We start from the raw sequence: 23,732 nt of genomic DNA, 5'->3' as shown, positions 1-23,732 counted from the left end.
CCTTAATAGGGTTGTGGTCCCCATTAGATATGGAGACTTTCATGTCCACTTTGCAGTCCATTAAATCAGGAACTATGTCGAACCCTCTTCCACCTAATCAACTTGGATTACTGGACCCTAACCTAGGACTGACCATTATGGACCTTTTGAACTCCTCCTTATATGTGGGGTATCCTCAGAAGTGGAAACATGCATTACTTCTTCCACTCCTAATAAAGCTCAACTGAATTAGACTAATTTATCATCTTTTTGCCCCATCTCCCTTTTACCCATCTTCTCCAAAATTTTGGAGAAGCACGTTAATATTCAGCTCACTGCATTCACTGAGACTCAAATGTTTTTGTTTTTGTATACTTCTCAATCAGGCTTCAGGGTTGAGCACAGCATAGAGTCTGCCCTATCGGGCATAACTATACTCCTAAGACTGTGCTTAGAAGAAGGTGAACCAACTGTGTTTATTTAACTAGATCTTAGCGTGGCATTTGACACCATGTCTCACTCTGTCTTGTTGGAAAGACTGGTGTCCTTAGGGCTCAAAGATTCAGCCTTGGTGTGTATCAGCTCTTTTTAACAAGATCCTTCATTCCAGGTTTTTACATCTGGCGCTAATTCCAGTTCACAAGATTTAACATCTGGTGTTCCCCAAGGCTCAGTTTTAAACCCCCTATTGTTTAATCTGTATATCCATCATTTGGTGGATTTAGTGGAGAGCTGTTGCTTGACCTTGTTAATTTATGCAGATGACACGCCGATCATCTTTTCGCTCTCATCAGGACAGAGTCCTGTACCTTCTGATCTTAAACTGGGCTTGGATCAGATCCCCTTATGGATAAGTAAAAACTCCTCTCAAGCTCAATGGGTATAAGATGAAGGTCATGATTCTGGGCAAACATTCCTGTCTTTGGGGCCCCCAACACTTGCCGGCCTCTCTTGAGGTTCAACTGACTCCTTCTGCGAAAGATCTGGGATTTTTGCTGGATGGTACATTATCCATGAAACCTCAAGTGTCAAAAGTGACCCCCATGTGTTTTGCTATGCTCAAATGGCTCAGGAGGATCACTTGAATGACCCCTAGTTCAGCCCTTAAGACTGTGACTTCAGCCTTAGTGTTGCCTTGTCTGGGTTACGGTAATGTGCTTTACTTCGGCATAGACAAGGCATCTGTACATCATTTGCAGATGGTAAAGAATGTGAGTGCTAGGCTTCTTTACCACCTACCGAAATATGCCTCAGTTTCCCATCTTTTTCATGATTTGCCTGGCTAACAATTCCCAAATGTATTATTTTTAAAGCCATGTGCTACATGTTTGAGACTAAGGCTAGATTATAAGCCTGCTACATCCAAAATTTGGTGGTGCCGTATTAGCCCTCTCACACTTTAAGATCTTCGAATCGTGCTCTGTTTGCAATGCCTAGATTTAACTTGTCCGATATGAAAGGGCCCTCCTTCTCCTGTCTTGATCCGACTGTATGGAATTCCTTTCCAGAGCACCTAAGAGCATGTACATCATTACTTGCTTTCCATAACGGCTTGAAGACCTGGCTTTGCTAGGCTGATGAACCCATAACTTCTCAGTCTCTGGCACGCAATACACATCTGGAAACAAAAATCTGGCCGCTGAGTTCTGTATTGTTTGGAGCCTTTCCATGAGTTCAGTGGAGGTTTCTGCTTACAGTGCATTGCCATAGTCCAGACAACTGGTTATTAGGATTTGCGTGACAGTATTTTTCCAGTTTGTGGGGAGACATTTGAAGATTGGTGAAGCAAGCAGAGGAGACTGTGTTGATATGTTGTTTCATGGTGAGTTCACTGTCCAAGATGATGCAGAGGTTGCCGTTGCAGTCTTTTGGTGTGGGGGTGGGTCCGAGTTCAGCGGGCCATCAGGTGTCATTCCAGAGTGGAGCAAGGTTGCCAGAGATCACCACTTCGGTCTTTTTCATGTTGAGCTTCAGACAGTTGTCCTTTATCTAGGCTGCATCGTTCTTCATGCAGTTGTGGAAGTTGTTCTTAGTGGTGTTGTCAGCATACAATATGATGTTGACATTGTGGGTTCTGGTGATGTCAGCCAGAGGCGTTCTGTAAGTGACTGCTGAGGGATGAGCCTTGGGGGATGCTGCAAATGGTGCATGTGGGTTCTGATGGTACAGGCAGGTGGATTATCTGTGTGTGTCCTGTGAGGAATGATGCAATCCATCTGAATGAGTCTCCCTTGATTCGAATTTGGTGCAGTCTCTTGATGACTGTGTGGTGGGAAATAGTGACGAAAGCTGTGGAGAGGTCCAGAAGGAACAGGACAGCTGATTCTCCTCTGTTGAGTATTGTACGTATGTCATCTTCAGTAGCGATTAGGGCAGTCTTGGTGCTGTGTTTTGCCTGGAAACACGATTGGAAGTCATCTTGCAGGTTGTTTCTCTCAAGGTTTTCAGTGAGCTAATGGTTGATGATGACCTTCTCCAGTACTTTGGCTGGAAACAGGTACAACAAGATGGGGAAGTGGTTCTGTAGTTTGCTAAGGTTTGTGGAGAGTTTCTTGATGGGAAGTCTGACCTTTGCGTGCGGTAATAGATGCCTTGAGGATGGTGGTGAGTTGATGGCAGGGGTCTGTGGGTGCTCATGAGTGGATAGAGTTCATGATGACTGTGGTGTCTGGTGTGGTGAGCTGTTCCAATGCTTTGAGATGTTGGTCAGGAAAGGTGAAGTTTGGAGTGAGGAGACTAAGAGGTCGGTGTGTTGGGGCTGAAAGTTCCTGTAGATGGTGGATATCTTGTTGTGAAAGTGGTTTTCTAGAGCATAGGAAGGAAAATGTTCTGTCTTTGTAAGTCACTTTGAATTAACAGGGGTGTCTAAGGCAATAGCGGGCGTTCATGGATTTTAAGGCTGGTATGAGATCTAAAAATTCTTTGCGTCTACTAGCAGTTGGTTTGGATACATCTTGATTGAAAAAGACCTTGTGACCTGACCAGAACATCTGCTTGTGTTGTTTGGCAGCAGTGAGGATTGCCATAAGATCAGAATATAGCAGAAAATAGGCAATAATACCTCTTGGTTTGGTAGCAAAGGATGCATTTTGAGGCCCTAATCTATGCCCTTTTTGAATATTAAAGTCAACTGATTTTGGGAGGCCAACAATCTGCAAAACCTGGGATTTCAAGAAGAAGATCATGTCAGAACCTTCGGAGCCCTTTGGAATACCATAAATGCGTAGATTATTACGCCAATTGCGATTTTGGTCAACAAGCATAATGTCTGGGGCCACAAGCATACAGTGGCTAAATCCAGATGGGAACAGCTAGTTGCCCCGGACACAGAATCCTGAAGGGGGTCTCAAGAGCGGTTGTATGACATTTTTATGCATGCATTTACAACGCATGCCTTTACAATGCGGTCAGTACAATGACTGCGCTCTTACCACGTGTTCCATTGCAACGCAAGTCATTACAACAACTTGCTTTAGGGAAGTGCTGGAGTTTGGAATAGTATATTTTACTATTCCAACTCCAGTATGGGCAACAGTAAGTTCCCTAAAGCAAGTCGCTGTAATGACTTGCATTGTAATGGAACGTGTGGTAACAATGCGGTCATTGTACTGACCGCATTGTAAAGGCACAGCGTTGTTCTGACAGCGTTGTAAAAGCTGTTTCCCCTCAAGAGCAGGATCAATAATGGACACAAGCTCAATTGGGAGAGGGCGTGGTCAACTGGAGCCATCTACTCTGAGAATGAGGAACTGAAGCTAGTGAGTATTGTGGAGTAGGGGAAGAGGGTCCAGCCCCAATGTCAGGCTTCAACGTCAGACTTCATCAGACATGGGGGGAATGGCTCTATTAAACTCACATGTTGCTCCCAGTGAAGTCAATAAAACCATTGGCACATATTTGGATAATCTAGCTGGGCAGAAATGGGGGGGGCAGGGATTCCAGGACCGGACATGACTTTGGTAGATGGGAATCTACAGCCCACAAGCAGAGAGATCGTGGGAGAGGGGGACCAACATAGGACTCTGCAAGAGAAGACTACAAAGTGGACTGAAGGCCCAGGTCCGTTGTTGGCCGGTGAACATACCCCACTCAATTGCCTGGTAAGAGAGAGGGACAAAATGTCCCATATAGCATCTAACACTGAAAATTTAAAAAAAACAGAATCAAGCCTGGAGAGGCAGTTGGAATATGCACACTAAACTTTGAGAATATATGAAGGGGTGGACTTAAAAAGAGACAGACCCTGTTTCTAACAGATTTGCCACTCTATTAAAACTGACAGAATCCAGTAGAGGCTCAAGCCCAGATGAGGCAGTTGCCCGAGCAACAGGAAGGTTGGATAAAAATGAGAGGATTCCATTGGCCATAGGTGTGGAGAGCCTAGATTCAGTCGACTCAGGCAACTCAATCACCTCAGTCTCCTGTGGCCAGTCTTCTAGTCAGATGCTCAAGTGCATTCTGTCAGGCGTCAGAAGAGAAAAGAAGACCCAAATGGAAAAAGCACTTCTTCTATCAAAACTAACAGTAAAGGTGGAAGCTCAAGAAACAAAAATGACTTTCTTTTTGACCGAGAGAAGGAAAAGAGTTTGTTGATGGTGGAGGAGCACCCAAAATCCAATGATAACAATACTACCACCATGAACCAACATATTAGATTTCTGGCGAGAAAGTGTGAGGACTTGGAGAATAAGTCCTGTCAGTCCAATGTGCAGGTAGTGGGGTACTTGAGGGCTCTGAGTCATCACAACCAGGCATGGAAAAATGGCCAGAGCAACTATTAAAAAAGCCACTATGTTCTGAAACTGCAGAGCTGTCAGCTCAGGATTTGTCAGTAACAAGGGCCCATCAAGTCCTGGCAGGCACCCCTAAGGCAGGTACAAGGCTGCAGACAATCATTACTTGCTTTGAGGGCTATTGTATAAAGGAGTTAGTTCTGATTGTCGCTAGAGCAAGAAAAATCCTTTTCTCAGATACAGGCTTCTTTTTAAAAAAAATTCCAGATTTATTCTGGGAGACAGCTAGAACGCTGAAAGAGCAACTTTAAGGATCAGTTGGAGAGGGAACTTCCCAAATTGTCCAGACTCAAATAAAGCTCAAGGCTTTCTCTCCACTTGTAAGACTTCCCTGGCAGGATGGAGGGTGCTCTAAATTGTGTAGACAGGATCAGAGGGTTTAGTTAATGTGCCCTGAGAATTCCCAAAATACTTACATTTATATGATTGTGAGGGGTAGGCTGATTAGTGGACGGGCACATCATGGTAACTTAGATAACTGTATATAGCAAAAAAAATGTTCTTTTCTCTCTCTTTTCCTTTTTTCACAATGTTATTGGTTGGGTGCGGGGGGAAAGATGAGGGGAGGTGCCACCCATGGCAGCACTAGGGTGCTATATATCACATCCTTGTGGGTAGGGTCTGCCCTGCAACCAGGCGATTTCCAGACTTTGGTGGGGGAGAGGTGGGGAGGGGAAACACAGAAAAAAAAAAAAATGTGACTCCAAACTGTTAGAGAAGAGGGTTCAAGAGGGAACAGAGTACGTGACAGAAGAATGTTCTTGCCTTATTTCTGTGTCTGGAGCAGGCCACTTTTGGAGAAGAAGGTGCTGGCAAATACTCTATAGAAGGGATGCATCTTGGCCTAGGTGATGGCCAACCTAATGTTGGTTAGCTTCAAAGCTAATGGTCTGAACAACAAGGTCCAGAGGGCAGCATTTTTGCTTTGCTGAAACAACATAAGTCAAGTTTTGGTATGATGGAAGAGACTCATTGGGTGTCAGGAGGGGAGAAGGAGAAAGTTAGGCATTCGGGTGCCTGGGATGCATTCTTCTCTTCGGAAAGTACGACAAAGAGGGGAGTTGCTATTTTTGGTAAGAAAGAAACACAAGCAAAACATTGTGAGGTAATTTAGGATCATTCAGTGCAGTGGGCCATTTACCCACAGAGGTAGGGGCTCAAAGGATGAATATAGGAAACTATTATAGTCCGGTTAGTGACAACACCAGTCATCTTCAGAATCTGACATAGTCCATGTGCCTCTTCACTGTGGAGGTTATCCTTGGTGGGGTTTTACTGTTTTGTCCGACCCTGCTATGGATTTCTCTAATGTAGCACGCAAGCAGCACAAAAGCCAAACAGAGAGAGCCTATAAGGAAAGTTTGGCACTAAAAAGATGCAGGGTAACAATCTTTTACCTGCTATTCTGTACTGTTTCACTCTGCTTCTAGGATTGATTTGTTTTTGGTATCATGCTTCCTGGCCACTACGTACTCCTCCCATCATGCTAGTGGCCTCTCAGACCACTCAGCCATAGACTTAATCTGTTCAGTTCCATCGCAAGGGGCTAGCCCAAGACGTATTTTCGATAAGACCATGCTCTTTGAGACAGAATGCATGAACCAGGTGAATCTGGAGATTCAAAATGTCATCCCAGTAAACGATGCCTCGGCAGATCTATTGAATGATTAGTAGTCTGGGACGCATTTAAATATAATATTAGGGGTTGTCATCTCCCTGGCAGCTTTTAGAGCTAAAAAGGCTAGGGAAATAATGTCTTCTTTGCAATCAAAACTTTTCAAACTGCACTATCCAACAGATCCAATAGCTTCTGCAAGACAGAGGGCAGGCAGGAGGCAAAGGAGAGGTTGAGATATTTTTCTCTCCAAAAAGATTTGATAAATAATCAGACCTTTCAGTGTCAGGTGTATGTAGAAGTAGAGTACCTAGACCAGTTTTTAGTTCAGAGGGTGAAGGAGAACAAAAACAGCAACCCAATCCAACAAGATAAATATCGAAGCATGGGTCAGCTTTCATATGGGTCTGAAGATATCTGGTGAATTTTCCATCAATATTAATCTATCCTTTACATGGGGATAGGATAGGAGGAGCAGAGTTGGCCTCGGAGCAGGAATTAGAGGATATACTGGCAGGGGTGGGCCTGCCGTGTCTGACACTGGAGACCTCCAGAATAATAATTCATTAAATCATAGAGAGAGAGAGATTGGAGAGTCAATAGGACAGATGACAAATGGTAAGGCACCAGGGTTCGGTCTAGGCCAGGAGTTCTATAAAGCTTTTTAAGCTAGCATTCTAGGACCTATTACTACTCTGTTTAACTATCTCCTGGAAAGTCGACGGGTACGTGGCTCGTTTCTTAAAGAAGTTCTGATCAATATTCACAAAAAAGTAAAACCGGCAACTGAGCCAAGGTTGTACCGACCAATTACTTTATTAGACACTGACTATGAAATATACACAAAGTCCCAGATAACTGGATTGGGTTGGTGGCTCCAGCACTGGTGTCTCCAGACCAAATAGGATTTATTAGCGGCCATACCATGTTCACAAATACTTAGTACATGGCTGATTTTATTGACCCGGTTCTAACAAACTCTGTTCCCATGGTCATTATCCTTCTAGACGTAGAGAAGGCATTCCAACTCATGAGTGATAGGTGCCTCCTTTACATCTTGGGTAAATTTAGATTCCCATTCCAACTCACAATCTCAATCCAGGCCTTATATCAGGGATCAATTGACTATTAACAACAAATAGTCAGGGGAAATGGTACTGAAGAAGGAACTAGGCATTTTGCCCTCTCTCTCCATTGTTATATGCCCTGTTTTTTCAGCACCTGGCATCAGAATAGTCTGATTTCAGCACCTATGTTAGGGACCCCAGTAACAAAGCTGTGTGCGGATGATGTGGTGCTGTATTTAACAAATGCATATGGCTGGGTGTAAACTGGGGTGGCATGGTGAGCAGACGAATGATGGATTTAACCCAGATCTCTTGACTAGACGTGAATGTATGATTTATTCAGCATTCCGGCCATCATTTGTTTGCGTAGCACTTTTCACCCTAAGTGGGATGGGTATGCCCAGACATGGGTTCCTTGCTCACTGTGCCACTGAATTCAAGCTAGCCTGGCTGATGAAGGGTAATACCCAGAAACCGGTCCCAGGATGCTTTTTTCCGGTCCAGGGAGGCCCTGGCTTGGCAGTTCGGTCTGGACCGTTCCCATGAGGCACAGGGTCAAGACTGATTTCCATATGGCTGGGTCTAAATTGGGGTTGGATGGTGAGCAAAAGAATGAGGGATTTAACCCAGATCTCTTGACTTGGGATGAATATATGGCTCATCCGTCTCCTCAAAAATTTAGGCTTTAGGAATTATTCTTCTGCATATAGAATCCTAAAAACAGATCTATCTGCCCCAACTGTATTCGCAGTCGCTAGATTCCTTAGAGCAATGTGGTTTATTCGTAACCATTTTATCAAGCTCAACATGACTGCATGTATACCTTGAATGTTTTTAATTGAATGTTTTTAGGTCTTCTAATTTCATCCATATGTCATCTTTTTTTTATTGCTGTTGTACAAATATATAACTGTATTTTGCTGCATCTTTTATGGTCCAAGTGATCGAAATAAAGATTATGATGATGATGATTTATTGTGCATTCCGTCATTTATTTGGGTAGTATTTAACAACTACAGCGGAAAATATAGATAGGGCACTATATATTATCATGAGCTTTTCCGGTATAGAAGGCTATAGGATAAGCGAGTCAGAGATAGAATGCCTACTCTTTAATGCTTCCCAAGAAAGATCACCCCTTTAAGAAGGGAATATAAACCAGGGAATGATAGATTTATAGGCATATATGTTTCTAAGAAGCAAGAAGATTTTTTTTTACAACAATTATAACCCATTTTTAAGGACAGTTGACAATCTGTTGATAACCTGGAGGCAGCTCCCGCTTTCGATAATTGGCAAAATTGCCCTAATTAAAATGCCAATCCTCCTTTTATTTTTATTTATACAAATTAGATAATACTTTCTTTTCCAAGTTGGCTCAGTCCGTGTGCTCATTTGAGTGGAATCAGAAGCCCCCCAGAGTTAAAATTATTATTCTGCAACTGCTCAAGAGTAACGGTAAGTTGGTACTTCCGACTCCACACAGCTAATATTTGACATACCTGGCGATACCAGTACACAGTCTGTCAATTAAGTTCTCTACCTTTGACAACTTGGTCCTTTTCCAAATGTTGAAAGTTTTAAATTTCTGTGATGTTTCCTGGCGTGTGAAATTCCCTAAACTTCCCAACAAAGTAAGATTGAAAGCGATATTCCAATTGATATTATGTAGGAACAAGATTTATCAATGCAAGGCATACCCATTTTTAATGCTAATATGCAGTTAGGCTTCTGCAGCTCGTTGTTGCCTGGATTAACCAAGGAAATCATATGAAAACTTGCTAAACCAACCATAATTAAGGTGGGGGTACTAGGTTAAAATCCCCACAGGTGCTGTTTCTGGGTAGAACCCTATACAGCCAGCAGTATTTTATGTATGCCCAAATAAGAGCAAGTCTAGTTGACATTAATGGGCTACACATAGAATTTTCTAAGGGAAAAGTTACATATATGTTATGGGGGATGAAGTTAATCTCTCTGTTAGATTTTGGTACCAGGCTCTAACCTCAGAACCTGCGCAGTTAATAGAAGTAGCAAGAAACAAATGGATGCAGCGTGCGGGGATCGATATTAGTGATCAACAATGGGAGAGGTTCTTTAGTTTGAATTTCACCAGTCTCAGGGGTGCGAATTTCCAGTGTATGGCATTTTCCAATGGATAAATATTAAGAGAGAACTCTCTTGGACATGCATAGAAATCTACCTTTAACCAAATATACAATCAACCAAGTTCGCAACCAAGTATACACTGTTGTATTACACATACAAATACATCCACATGGTTGTATATTTGGTTAAAGGTAGATTTCTTTGCATGTTCAAGAGAGTTCTCTCTTAATATTTACCAGTGGTACCCTGTCTCTTGGCCAGTGGGGTTGCTCCCTATTTTGCTTACATTTTTGTACAACCAATTGGTTGGTGAAAGTCAATCTTCTTCGGAAGGTTTTTTGTCTATAAATCTTCATTAGTACAGATAGGTTCCTCCCTAATAATAAAATGGATTCGTTAAAAACATTCGGATTCAGTGAGGAACAATACAATAAAATAATGAATACAAAAAATGGCAATAAGGTCACTGTTTTCTCGAGTAATAATGATAAATGGGGAAAACTATACAACTTGAGAAATAAATTAATTAGAACAGAAATGCACGCTGAGTTTCTAGTTGAGTCCTAACTTTACTACTCCTAAACTGAGAAAAATCCTAACTTTAAGACTTTCGGTATTCACAGAAGGCATTTAGGAGTCCTAAAGTTAGGAGTCCTAACTTTACTACTCCTAAACTGAGAAAAATCCTAACTTTAAGACTTTTGGTATTCACAGAAGGCATTTAGGAGTCCTAAAGTTAGGACTCCTAACTTCTGTGAATACCGAAATGAATAAGTGCCTTCTGTGAATACCAAAATGAGTAAGTGCCTTCTCTGAATACCAAAATGGTAGTAAGTTTAGGATTTGTGTTAAGTTAGCTCTGTGAATGATGCCCTAATTCTTTTTTTCGTAAGATTAGACTCACTAGATTTTTCTAAAACAGAGAGTATAGTGAAGAAATAAATGTTTCAGGACTTAAACCAAAATCTACCTTCACCCCACATATTAGTCAGGTAGACAGGAAAATTGAGGTATTTGAACAAGTTGTAGAGACAAAAATACGTAACATTTGGGAACATCAGCCTCCCACTACTCACAACATTAGTAAACAACATAGAGATGCTCTCTCTAATCTTAAAAATGATTTGAATATAATGATCAAGCCCGCTGATGAGGGGGGGCGGGGTTGTTGTATTTGATACTATGGACTATGAGAGTAGGGTTATGGAACTTCTCACTGTGGAAGCTCATTATCAAAAGGTCCCAATGAATAAATGGCACCCACTAAATAGAGAGGTTAAGACACTCCTCTCTTAAGCAAAAGAAAACGAGTGGATCTCAGATAAAGAGTTTAAGTTCCTGTGTAGTGATAGTAGAGCCATTATCCCTGCGATATATGGCCTACCAAAAATTCACAAGGACATTAAAAACCCACCCCTTAGACCTATTGTTAATTGTATCAATTCTCCACTTGAATCACTGAGTAAGTACGTGGACAGTTTTTTAAAACCATTGGTTCAGAAACAAAAATCCTATATTATGGGCTCTGCCCATATGATCACGACTATTAAAGGATATGACTTCAACAGCAATACCCAACTTCTGGTTACATTAGATATAGAGGCACTGTATAATAACATACCCCAGGATGCCACCCTTAGAGTCATCAGTGGCATCCTGGGTCCTGCAGAATGCAGAGGTCACCAGGCCTATTTTATTCTGGCATGTACCAAGTTGATACTGAAACACAATTTGTTTCTCTTCAAGGAGGATCTTTACCTCCAACGAAAGGGGACCAGCATGGGGGCCACTTGTGCCCCCAGCCTGGCATGCCACTACGTTGGACAATTTGAGGAGACCCATGTTTTCAATGAATCTTCTCCATTTTTTGAGAATGTGGTGAAATGGAGTAGATTCATTGATGATATCCTATTCATCTGGGAAGGCACTGTTGACCGCATGGAGGAATTTTTAGAGTGGTTAAATTTGGGGGATGTCAACCTCAAATTTACATCAGAGTATAGCAATCAGAGTGTGAATTTTCTGGATTTAAAAATCAAACAAATTGGTGGGAAATTGGAGGTTGAATTATTCTCCAAACCCACAGACAAGAACACTCTGTTGCATTATTCAAGTTTTTACACCAAGGCACAAAATGATAACATCCCTTTTGGGCAGTTCCTTCGGTTGAGGAGGAACTGCTCCTCTCAATGATTTTTATAAACATTCTGAGTTTTTAATGGCAAAGCTTAAGGATAGAGGTTATCCCAGGAAACTTATCTCACATTATTTTAAACACACCCGTTTTTATAATCGGGTAAGCATGTTAACAGACAGAGGTATCAGTAAACCAAGGCAGGATGAGAAACAGAAATTAGTGTTTGTAAGTCAATACTTCTGTTTGAGCAATACAATTAAAAACAAAATAAAGTCAAATTGGAGCATTCTGAACGACACCGAAATCCCCAAGGTTAGAGAGACCCCTATTTGTGTTTAAGCACAATAATAACCTGAAGAGGGAATTAGTACATACGTATAGAGAAGGTCCTACAATACACCAGCGGACTTTGATGGGTACCCAGGCCATCGGTAATTACAAGTGTAGTCATTGCAACATGTGCGGACAGTGGATAGAGGGGAAAGAGGTGGTTTATAATAAACATACCTTGACCTCGAAAACATTAAACAATTGATGGAGTAGGAATGTAGTTTACCTGCTCCTATGCCCACGCGACCAGGGATACATCGGTGAGACGTCTAGAGAACTCCGCACCCGGTTGGGGGAGCACAAATCCGCCATCAAAAATCAAAAAGAGAATGCTCCACTTGTTAGCCATTTTATGAAGGAAGGTCACACTCTTACGGATTATAGGTGGTTTATCATCGAAAAAATAGAAGGCAATAAAAGAATAGGGCATCTAACACTTAAACATAAGAACTGTGAACAATGTTATATTTCAATTTTAGATACCATTCGCACAGGCTTGAATACAAAGGAGGACTGGATGAGACTAATTGAGTAAAGAGCAGTGATCTATGTTGATGTGACTTTGGTTTAGATTAGGTTTGCGGTTAGGTTAATGGGTCTTTGTGTGACCCCTGTTTATTGACATTAGCGGTGTACCGGAAGCCGCTTTTGTTAAAAGCGGTGGTTTTAGCTTGGCTTTGTAATATGACTCATGGGTCTGTATGTAGACCTATGGTAGCTATCGGGAGTGACAGCATTTTGTTGTCACACTGGGATTGTGTTGGGTCCTTGTGTAACCCCTGCTTGTTGACATTAGCGGTGCATCCGAAGTCACTTTTGTCATAAGTACAGTAATGAGCGTTATGTTAAACATAATCTTTAGGATGTAAATATTGAGTACGAGCCAAATTATTTTACTCACTATAGCCTTGCCGATTTTATAGTTATTATAATGTGTTGAAAGTATCTGGGTGGGACCCACTAGTGCCTATTGGAGGTCAGGGCCACCGTAGGGAGATCAGGATACAAGGGGCGCATCTGAGTGACGTAATAGTCACAGGTGAAATCAATTGTGCCTTACTTTGTGTATAAAATGCACACAGCAGAATGGTCCGTTAGTTGGTTTGAACTCCACAGACGAAACGCAAGAAGACGATTGATTGACACGCGGTTATCTGTTTTTTTACCACAATTTAAGGTACGCGTGAATGCGGTGTCGTTGTGACAGTGCATCTAGATGGTTCAATATCTCGTAAACAGCTTAGAGAGTATATAATAAGAGGGTCGAGATGGATCACAATACGTTACTATGAGTCTCAAATATTGGGTGATATGAAGAATCCTGCTAAATTCGAAATACGGTGAAATGTAGAAATGAATAATGCGTGGGTGTTTGTTATCGCTGGTGCCTTCTGTCTGCTTTACAAAGGGGTAGAACTCGAAACTCAGGCAGAATGCAGGAAATAAATGACTTGCATGTTTTTACTATCATTGGCGTTCCCTACCCTTTTAATGAAGGGACCGAATTCAAACCTGGGCAATTTGCAGTATTATCTCAATACAAAGGTGCAAAATTTGAACTCGGGCGAAATGCATGAAATAAATAGCTTGCATATACACATGGGTATGGATAGTCTTTTTGAATTTTTTGATTCAACAAGGAGAGGCGTAATGTTAAGGCAGTGGCAAAACCAATAGAAATATGAGGTGTATATTTTATTAAATAACAACTGTTTGGTTGAAATTGCCCATACCCCAAAAGGGGCATTGATGGCTCCTCTTTGCTTTGACATAATACCTCCTCTTTATCCTCTACTTATATTATGGTAGCCATAGGTCTGTAATAAATAATAGACACGGTGTAGATTAGTCATTTATATAGCTGATTTAAATTCATCTGTCACAATAGAATAAAATTGTTTATATAAGAGTGGTAGTTGCAACGGTATGGACAATAGTAGGACAATAATAATAAAGATAAAATGTTGTTCCTTTAGGTGTGAAACCCGTGTGCTACTTTTGGAATACAGTAACGGATACTACATATTAAGCTCTGTTTTGAACTTCCTTTGAAGTCTGACCTACAGTGATATGGGTGTATACACATGAACTAACTGAGGTGAGTGGTTGACCCTAGTGCCTGAACTTTTTTACATTAAAACACAATAGATCGGATATGGTCAACATCTGAATGTAATCTCATTGTTTTCCCATTAGGACCAAATTCACCGAGGTGAAGTAACGGTGGATCTAAACAGACCATGTGTAAAAATGTTAAAGTCATTTTGAAGGATCGGTTATGTAACCATCACCCCCTTTTCATACACGATTAGCGTTATGTATTTTGTGTGAAAGATCTATCATTTGCATGAGTGAATGAATGAGTTAGGATATGTGTATGATGCAGTGTTATGATTTTAGGGGTGGTGTATGGTTTGAGCATGAAACATTAGTTTACCGAGTGATGCACGCATTTTTTGTGTGATAAATAGGGATATAAATGACAGTGTGGTAATGTTGAACCCGTTAAACAACTGTGTGGACACGTTGATAACAGACCTTAAGACAGTGGAAGTGAAGGTTGTTTGTTTCTTCACATATTTGTGTCATTTGTATATTTAGTTTTGAATGTGGGAGGGTTTCCTATCAATGAAATAAGGAGTATAATTAATCATTATGTAATATAGATTGTAGGTTGTGTTCATTGTATGTTTTTTGTTTTAATTAGGTGTATCAAATTTTAAACCTGTTGAGAGAAAGAAAAGCATTGTATATGTCCTGATGAAGGTGGTACCTCAATAATTCTCTACCACGGTAATTGGTCTGGTAAGTGATTGTGGAAGTGACAGGGTTAGTCAGTCACAAGCCTCCAAGTTTGACAAAGCAGCAAATCTATTATGTAAGCTAATCCCAGGATTTATGATGAGACCCTCATTCAGGGCAATAAAAGGATTCAGGTTTCTGTCCGTACAAACCCTCCCCTGAGAAACACCCTGTCCAGTGTAATCGAACTCCAAGGATAGGGGTATTGCCTGAGTGTTCCTTAGAGCGGGGCTATGAAGGTTAGCTAAAAAGGAAGCACTTGCATATACATTGTCAAAGATAATTACCACACAGTCACCGCCAAAAGTTTTTCTTTGTCCCCCCACCCAACCTACTCTGCTGGTCATAATTAATTCATGAGCCAACTGCCTCCTCCCCCGCTCAGTCACATCAACATTACACAGTAACCAATGGAGGCATTTATCCATTAATTGTCTGGTAGATTCACTCTGGTTTTCACATTTGCCCGAACTAAAACCAATGGGGCGGCAGCAGTGGTAGATGGCGAGTTTGTTGCGGGAGGTGCTCTTGTACTCCATTACGATTATCATGGCGCCCTGCCTTATGTATTACTCCTGTTGATCCCTTCTGGGATAATAGTGGCTGGGAAGTTGCATCCCCTTTATTCGACCCTTGGGAGCATTGGGCGGCTCCTGGAAAATTACGGTTGGAAATGACATTCAAGGGCTGCGTTGTAACACTAGTAGGGCACTAGATGGTATTGGTGATGCCTGTGTCATTGTTGCAGCTAGAAGTGGTCCCCGTGTTTCTCTCAATGGTACTGAATCAGTGATTGTGGGTGTTATCGGTGGAGAATCATGCATCGGAGGCAATCGGGCAAGTAAAGTCCGATTCTCCGATTCAAACTCCGCCAGGCTTAGTTCTATTTGGGACAATTTAGCAAGAATGGGAGCCATTATTTCATTTAGCCTTAATGTAATCTCTGACCCGATGGAATCCGGTTGCAGTACCTGAGATGGCGGAGTGTTTGATGGCGTTAGTGGTGCTTTCGCATTAGTGTTCATAGAGTGCACCCTTGTTTGGACAGATTTAGATTTAGGGGCAGAAGTATTTTTTGATTTTTTAGATATTGCACCATTAGTAGCCCCCCCAGCTCTGGTTCGCTTGGCAGGTGGAAGTGGTGAAGAAGAGTCCAAAAGGGATACATTCTGAGAAGAGCAATTTAAACCCCTTCCTGGAATGCTCTCTGTAATCAAGTTTGGGGGAGAAAAGTTGCTTTGATCTGATGGAAGAGCTGTTAGGGTTACAGGTACTAGCGACGGAATTGCTGGTGGAGTAACAGTCTCAAGGGCTGTTGGCAAGCCCAATATTAGGGAGGTCAGATCCAAGGAAAGATGTCTCTCGGTCAGCTCTATCTCGTGCGAGAGAACGCTTGCCGCTCTGACTAAGAAGGAGTTCAGGGTGGCTCTGACCCTCCCTCCAGGCTTCTCTTCGACATGGCAACAGGTAGGAAGAGTAAAAGATAGACAGTACCTTAGCCAGATGCAGGTGAAAGAGAGTGGGCCCAGCCTCCTCCGGGCTCCGATGAGCGTGGACAGGCCCACCCTTGGCCTGGGCTTTGCCCGGGCACGCCCATGCGTGTCCCTCGCAGCGGGAGCGCTCTGAGGTTTATGTAGGCGCCTCCGGGTGCATTGATTCAGGTGCACTGGCTGGCAAAGGAGCCTGGGATGTGTGGTCCATTCCCGCTCCCAGGAAAGTACCAGCAGTGATGTAAACGTCCTTGTGAGCTTCCCGCACTGAGGGAGCCCTCCGGGGTTTATGTAGGCGCCTCCAGGTGCATAGATTTAGGTGCACTTGCTGGCAAAGGAGCCTGGGACGTGAAGTCCAGACCCGCTCCCAGGAAAGTACCGGCATTGATGCCAACGTCCTTGTGAGCTTTCTATGCTGCAGGAGCCCTCCGGGGTTTATGTAGGTGCCTCCGGGCATGTAGATTCAGGTGCACTGGCTGGCAAAGGAGCCTGGGACGTGTAGTCCAGTCCCGCTCCCAGGAAAGTACCGGCGGTGACGGCAACATCCTTGTGAGCTTCCCGTGCTGCGGGAGCCCTCTGGGGTTTATGTAGATGCCTCTGGGCACGTAGATTCAGGTGCACTGGCTGGCAAAGGAGCCTGGGATGTGTAGTCTAGTAGGCTCTCAGGAAAGTACCGGTGGTGATGGCAACGTCCTTGTGAGCTTTCCGCGCTGCGGGAGGCTTTCTGGGTTTATGTAGGTGCCTCCGGGCACGTAGATTCAGGTGCACTGGCTGGCAAAGGAGCCTGGGACATGTAGTCCAGTCCCGCTCCCAGGAAAGTACCGCCGGTGATGGCAACGTCCTTGTGAGCTTCCCGTGCTGTGGGAGCCCTCCGGGGTTTATGTAGATGCCTCTGGGCGCGTAGATTCAGGTGCACTGGCTGGCAAAGGAGCCTGGGCAGTGTAGTCCAGTCCCGCTCCCAGGAAAGTACCGACGGTGATGGCAACGTCCTTGTGAGCTGGGAACTCAAGGTCCACAGCTCCATAATGGATTCACTGAACCGGGGAGGGTATGGTACCGAACTACTCCGTACAATAAATCTACACTGATGCCAGTGCAGAGTTTATTGTACCATGTACTCAGATGGCACCTTAGAAGTGCCCCCTGAAAACCTACCAACCCTGGTGTGGTCTTTGACCGGCTGCAGGCAGCCAGCCGCCACCATGAATGTTTCTGGACCCTTGGGTAGAGAGCCTCTGCTTTTTGGGACAGAAACAATGCACATCCTTGGCAGAGGTGTCATAACTCCTCCCCCAGGATCAGCCCGTGCTTGAAGAGAGAAGCTTCAAAGACCTACAGCCTTTATAATGTGACTCCCCACCCTCTGCTGCTATCAGCTGATGGCAGCCCCTGGTATACTCCCCCATTTTGAGTGGGAAAACATCCAGAAAAAAAAATAGGAGATGTGCCCTCCTCTGCCAATCCCACCCCTAAGGCAGGGGAGGCAAGCTGAAGCACAACTTCCAGTCCCTGCCAGCCTGCAGATGGGGAGACGCCTCCTATAAGGACTAGGTGTATACCCTCTCCCACATGAGGGTGGCATATTAGAAGGTGTAGTCACCCCAGGTGTGGTGCCCTTTGGCCCTACCTGCTACTTCCCTAAAGAGCCTTCTAAATTTAGTATTTAAGTCACTTTCCCAAAACCTAAAAGTCAGCTTCTGCACAGCAAAGAAACAGGCAGAAGATGACCGCTGACAGACCAGGAACTGAGCATCTGCAGGAGAAACTCAGAAAAACCCTCTCCACCTACCACTGGTTCGACCACTGAGCCTGCCGTTCTTCCAGAAACCATGTAAGGCCTCCAAGAAACCCCAGAATCCGTTCAACCTTCTCTAAAGTGCCAAGAACCTCCCTTCAGACTAGAGTCTCTTATCCCCAGCACCCACCTGTATAAGAACTGCATCAGTGATGACCGACACTTGTGGCGATGCGACTCACTGCTACTAAAGAACTCCACAACCACAGTGGTAGAGCACTGGCACTTGTGCCAACGCGACTCAGCCCTGCCAGAAGAAAGCTTCAAAGCTGGATGGCCTCCACAACCTCAAGGGATCCTCTCGCCCCAACAATCCAAGCTGTGCCCAGCTCCATGCCCGAGAGCCCGTACCCTGCCGCAAGTGTCTCTGTCGGCCTCCTCTAGTGCCTTCTGTGCCTCTGGCCTGACTGCAACCACACCATGACAAACAACATCGGAATTCCTCCCTCCGATCCATAGCAGCCTACCACCAGCAATCACCACAGAAGCTGTGTTGGCAGTCTGCCGAATACCATTCCGCTTCTTTGCCCTCTGCGAACCGTGAGGGTAAATATCATTGCAAATTTTGACTGCCTTGTGGTAGATACTGAACCCCGCACTTTCTGAGTGCCCCCAGTCCAACACAACTGATGTGCACCCAGTGCTGGTCTGAGACACCCGAAGTCTGGACAGTAAGTGGCGTAGTTTCCTGTTACGCCACCAAATTGTTTTTCCTCCCCAGGATAATATTGAACAACCCTAACAGGATGATATGTCTGCGCTTAATAAGAGTCATTAATAAGAAATTGCACTGTCGATTCTGAATTTATTTTTAATAGAGACGTACTTACCTGATTGTGAAGACTTTGGTCTTAGAAATAAAGTACAAACAATGTATTTTTTTCTAAAATTGGTCTAGATCTCCTTCTGGAGTCTTGTGTCCATGATTGATCACTGTTGTGCAATACATGTCTGCTTTGTGTTAGGCCTAAGGCTGCTTCCCCACATTACCACTAATAGGGCATGTTGAGTTTTACGTTGAGCCCTGTACACCATTGGGGAACCCCTGGAATCTGTGCACTGTATTACCACCAAGTGGCAACATCATATACAGAGCCAGCTCCCTACAATGACTGTTTGAAATTGTCAACCAACAAACTGCGGCAAACAATGTAACCAAGATTACTAGCTACTGTAGTCAATGATCACCATCCTGATGTTGAACCTAGACATCCTGTGGAGGGCCAAATGATGAACCACCCATCCAAGGACAAAAATCAAGCTATCTTGAGTGAGCTCAAAACTCAGTCACCTTTTCTCATCTATGCTGATGAAATTAGTGAATTCATCACGAAAACAAGGCAATATCCCAGATTGCCTGAAGACTGGGCAAGTGACACCCCTCTTGAAAAAACTAAGAGCTAACCCTACAATCCTGAGCAACTTTCGTCTGGTGTGAAATAATATCCCCTTTTCAGCAAAACTGTTGGAAAAATGTGTGCACAATCAACTGAGCCAGCACATTGACCAATTCAACCTACTTGACAAATGTCAGTCAGGATTTAGAACAGGACACCGCACTGAATCAGCCATTGTTCACATAATAGACGACACCCTTCAGGTACTGGACAACAATGATTCTTGCTTACTCATTCTCCTAGACATTACAACTCAAATTACTGAAGAAATTGAAAACATTTTTGCCACCTCTAGACTTCAAACAAGCAGACCAATCACTAGTGCTCTCTAGACTAGAGAATGGATCAGCAACTCTGTCAGGTCTTCCCAAGGTGACAACATCTCCACTCACAACGACCCTTAACGCAGCAGCGAGACTGGTAACAGTCATTGGATTCTTTGATCACATCACTTAGGTATCTCGACTGGCTCTCCATTGATGCCAAGACTCACTGAAAATTGCTTGCATCACACACAAACCAAGGTACCAGGCAGAAAATATTTGAATATCAGGTGGCAGCCGCTCCCTAAGGCGCACAAACTCTCTCAGGCTTAAATCCCCTAGATTCAGAAAACAAAAAACCTACACATGCTCCTTTTCTGGATCTTCACCAAGGATCTGGAACTTCTTACCACCCAAGGTTATGTAATATTCGCGATTTATAAAAAACTGTGAATAAAATAAAAAATAGTTTAGTCTGCCATAAAGTAATTAGGAGTGATGAGTAGAGTTATCAAGCCAGAAAAAATCAAGTTGTAGCACACCAGGCGAGTTGCAAAAAAATAAATACTTTTTTTACTCTAAGTTGGATTTCTTAGAATTTTCTAGTTTTTTCCCTGCAAAAAACTAAAACTTTGTTAAAAACACAGTAAAAGGGGGGAGGATCCTAGCGCCGGACCAAGATGGCCACGCAACCTCTCGGCTCTGTCATTGCCATCCCCTGGGTCCGACATCCTGGCTATTATCCTGCCCCTGAGGAACGGGTATCGAAAGAGGGACGCTCGCATTGCCTCTTGGTGAAACTTCGGAGCCGAAGTTAAGGCTCCCGCAAGATTGGGCCTGATTGGCATTCTGAAGCCGGGGACTGGAGTGCAGAGCGAGCTGCCGGAAGACGAGAAGACCTCGGCGGCCTGGACCGGAAGTCGCCCGTTGTATGGGCGCCACCATCTCCTGATGCCCTGAGTCCGGCGGCCGACTGGACATTAAAACTGGTGCTGTGGGAGGCGTTCCCTCCCCGACGGCCCTCGGCTGGCGCCTGCCTCCCCCCCCCTCCGGGCCTGCAACGGAGTGACGACCCTTAACGCGGCGCCGCTGGAGCCCGCCGCGGTGCAGCAGTAGCACCGGGGCTCGGCGGGCCTGGAAGCAGGGTGGAATTGCATGGATCGCGCGGTGGGGGCCCCCCCTTCCTCGGAGGGGGACTGAGGGGCAGCGCAGCAGAGGCCACGAAAATAGAGCTTTCTCGCCTGGAGGTGGGGAGCAAACAGTCATCCAGCCTGAGATTCACGGCACTGGGGTGGAGCTAGTGCCGGTGGGGGACGGCAGCTGCGGGAGACCAGAGGTGGTGCTTTGTCCAGGAGCAGAAGCAGCCAAACGACATTTTTCCTGAGCTGCGGAGGGGTCAATAGTGGCTCGGGTTGTGCAGCTCAAAGTGATTAGGTGCTGCTTCTCCCGGCGCGGCTCCCGGGCCCTTGTGGTGTCGCCGGTGTGGTGTTGGTTTGGACCCCACCCCGGACTTGGCCCGCGTGGAATGAGCCTTGAGTCCCTGCAGGTTATAGATAGCACGGAAACCACAGTGCGGGAGACGCGTGAGAGCAGTGAGACTAGGCCTAAAATGGCATCTAAGCCAGAAGCTGAAAAAACTCAGTCTAGGGTGACCAAGGGTATGCGGCAAGTTCAATCCAACAAACTAGACCGCTACGCTCTGCCTGGAGGCTCGCCTACGGACTCTTGACAAGCCCCTGCAGGGGGGGACTCCGTGAGTCATGCTACGAAATTGACCCTGCAGGACGTGATGGCGGGCCTTTGGTGGGGTCAGAACATCCTTGGGGACAACAATGGAGTTGTTGGATCATAAATTAGACACAGTCTCAATTGAGGTGAAACTTATTCGAGCTGATCTCACTAAAGTCAACGAAAAAGTCAAATCATTGGACCTAAAGACATCAAGCTTGACGGAGGATGTGACGCAGCTCCAGCAGGTAGTAAGAGACCTGCAATCCTTCTGTGCAATGGCAGAACAGAAGCTAGACGACTACGACGGGAGATCCAGATGCAATAACATCCGCATCTTGGGAGTGCCTGAAAAATCATAAGGCCCAGCCCCCGATTTGTTCGTAGAGGAGCTCATCTTAACACATCTCAAGCCCAAGGGCCTTGGCAAATTCTTCACTATTGAACGAGAGCATAGGGTCCTGGGTGGGCGACCTAGGCCCGGTGCGCCCCCGTGACCGATGATAGCATGGGTTCTAAACTTTAGAGGCAGGGATGCAATCCTGCAGGCGGCCCGAGCGGCACCCCCACTGTGCTATGAAAATGCGCTCTTTCCTTCTTTCCCAACTTCACGCAGCTGGTGCAGAGACAACGCAGAAACGTTCTCGCCGTCAAGAAGAAACTTAGGGACAACGGACTTAAATATGCTATGATGTGCCCGGCGAGACTCCGAGTGGAGGTTGAGGGTAGAGCATGGTTCTTTGACAATCCGGAGGTGGCATCTGACTGGCTGGACAGTCGTCCCTCCGGCGACACTGGGGCACGAGACAATGGAGGGGAACATGCGACACAGGAACAAGATTGAGAACCGGTTGAAAAGAAGGACAGATGATGGTCAGGTACAGGGGTTGGGAGCCCCGCAATTGGACGTAAGCTTTGTATTCTCCAGGGAACACTTTGCTCATATGAACACGGACTTGGGGGTAGGGGGACGGAGTGCCGGCTCTTTACTACCTTTAGTTATTAGTTAGTATTTGTGTGTAGGGCGACAAGCAATCTACCAATTTTGTAATGGGCGGATACCGCGAGCAGGGGTGCAGGGAGAGGCTTATAATGTTTCTCAATTTTGAATTTGAATTGTTTACAGTTTTAATTGTTTTGATATCATCAAATGAAAAGGCAGTGCAGGTGATACTTCCACACAGATACAATGATGAGCGATAGACGGGGATCGGGGATCAGCATACTGAGGTGGAATATAAATGGACTGGGAGACAAAATGAAGAGGGGGATGGTCAATCAGTTTATCAGAAGGCACGCCCCGGACATGGTCCTTTTACAGGAAACGCACTTAATTGGGAAGAAGTGCTTGGCCTTACATAGAGGAGGGTATAAGCTGGTGGCACACGCAGGATTCACCTCTGGGTCACGAGAGGTGGGCAGACTGATTAAAAACTCATTCCCCCTTACTATACAGGCCACGTGGTCAGACATGCGGGGTAGATATGTTGGGATTTTGGCCCAATTGGAAGAGAAAACAGCTACGTTCGTCTCAATGTATGTCCCACCTGGCCTACAGACAGACACATTCAAAGACCTGAGTTCGATCTTCTTGACACTACCATTGGGACTCTTGGTGCTGGGTGGAGATTCCAACACGATAATGGATGTGGAAATAGACCGACATCCGCCTCGTGCACTTAGGCCAGCACAAAGGTGGCTTCCCAAATTTTTGGACACAATGGGGCTGATGGATAGCTGGTGGGCATAATACAACCCAGGCAGAGCACAGTACACACACATATCATGCGCGCACCAAAGTTTGTCAAGAATAGACTATATACTTGTCCCGGCCGCACAGGCCCACACTTTCCGGGAGGTACGTCACCTGGGTCGGGGCATCTCAGATCACTCCCCTGTGTGGCTCAAAGATGGAATTTGACCAGGTAAACGCCAGTAGGGTAGCCCCCATTAACCCATGTTACTTGAAAGACCCCACTACAAGGAAGAACATCACCACTGCCACTGATAGATACTTCCAGGAAAACCAGGGTACGATTGATTCAGCGCAGACCCTATGGGAGGCATACAAAACTGTTATTCGAGGAGAGACCCTCTCCTTGATTGCAGGGAAAAAGAGGGAATGACAAGCTGAACTTAAAAGAGCAGAAGAGGACGTATTAAAATCGGAATAGGAGATGACCCGAGCGGTAAACCCTGAGGGCCTTCACGTTTTGAAGTTACAGCA

The sequence above is a fragment of the Triturus cristatus genome, chromosome 4_1 (genome assembly GCF_964204655.1).
Source record: "Triturus cristatus chromosome 4_1, aTriCri1.1, whole genome shotgun sequence".
Classification (NCBI taxonomy): Eukaryota; Metazoa; Chordata; class Amphibia; order Caudata; family Salamandridae; genus Triturus; species Triturus cristatus.
The sequence above is the reverse complement of the archived record's forward strand: the minus strand, read 5'-3'. Positions refer to the sequence as shown.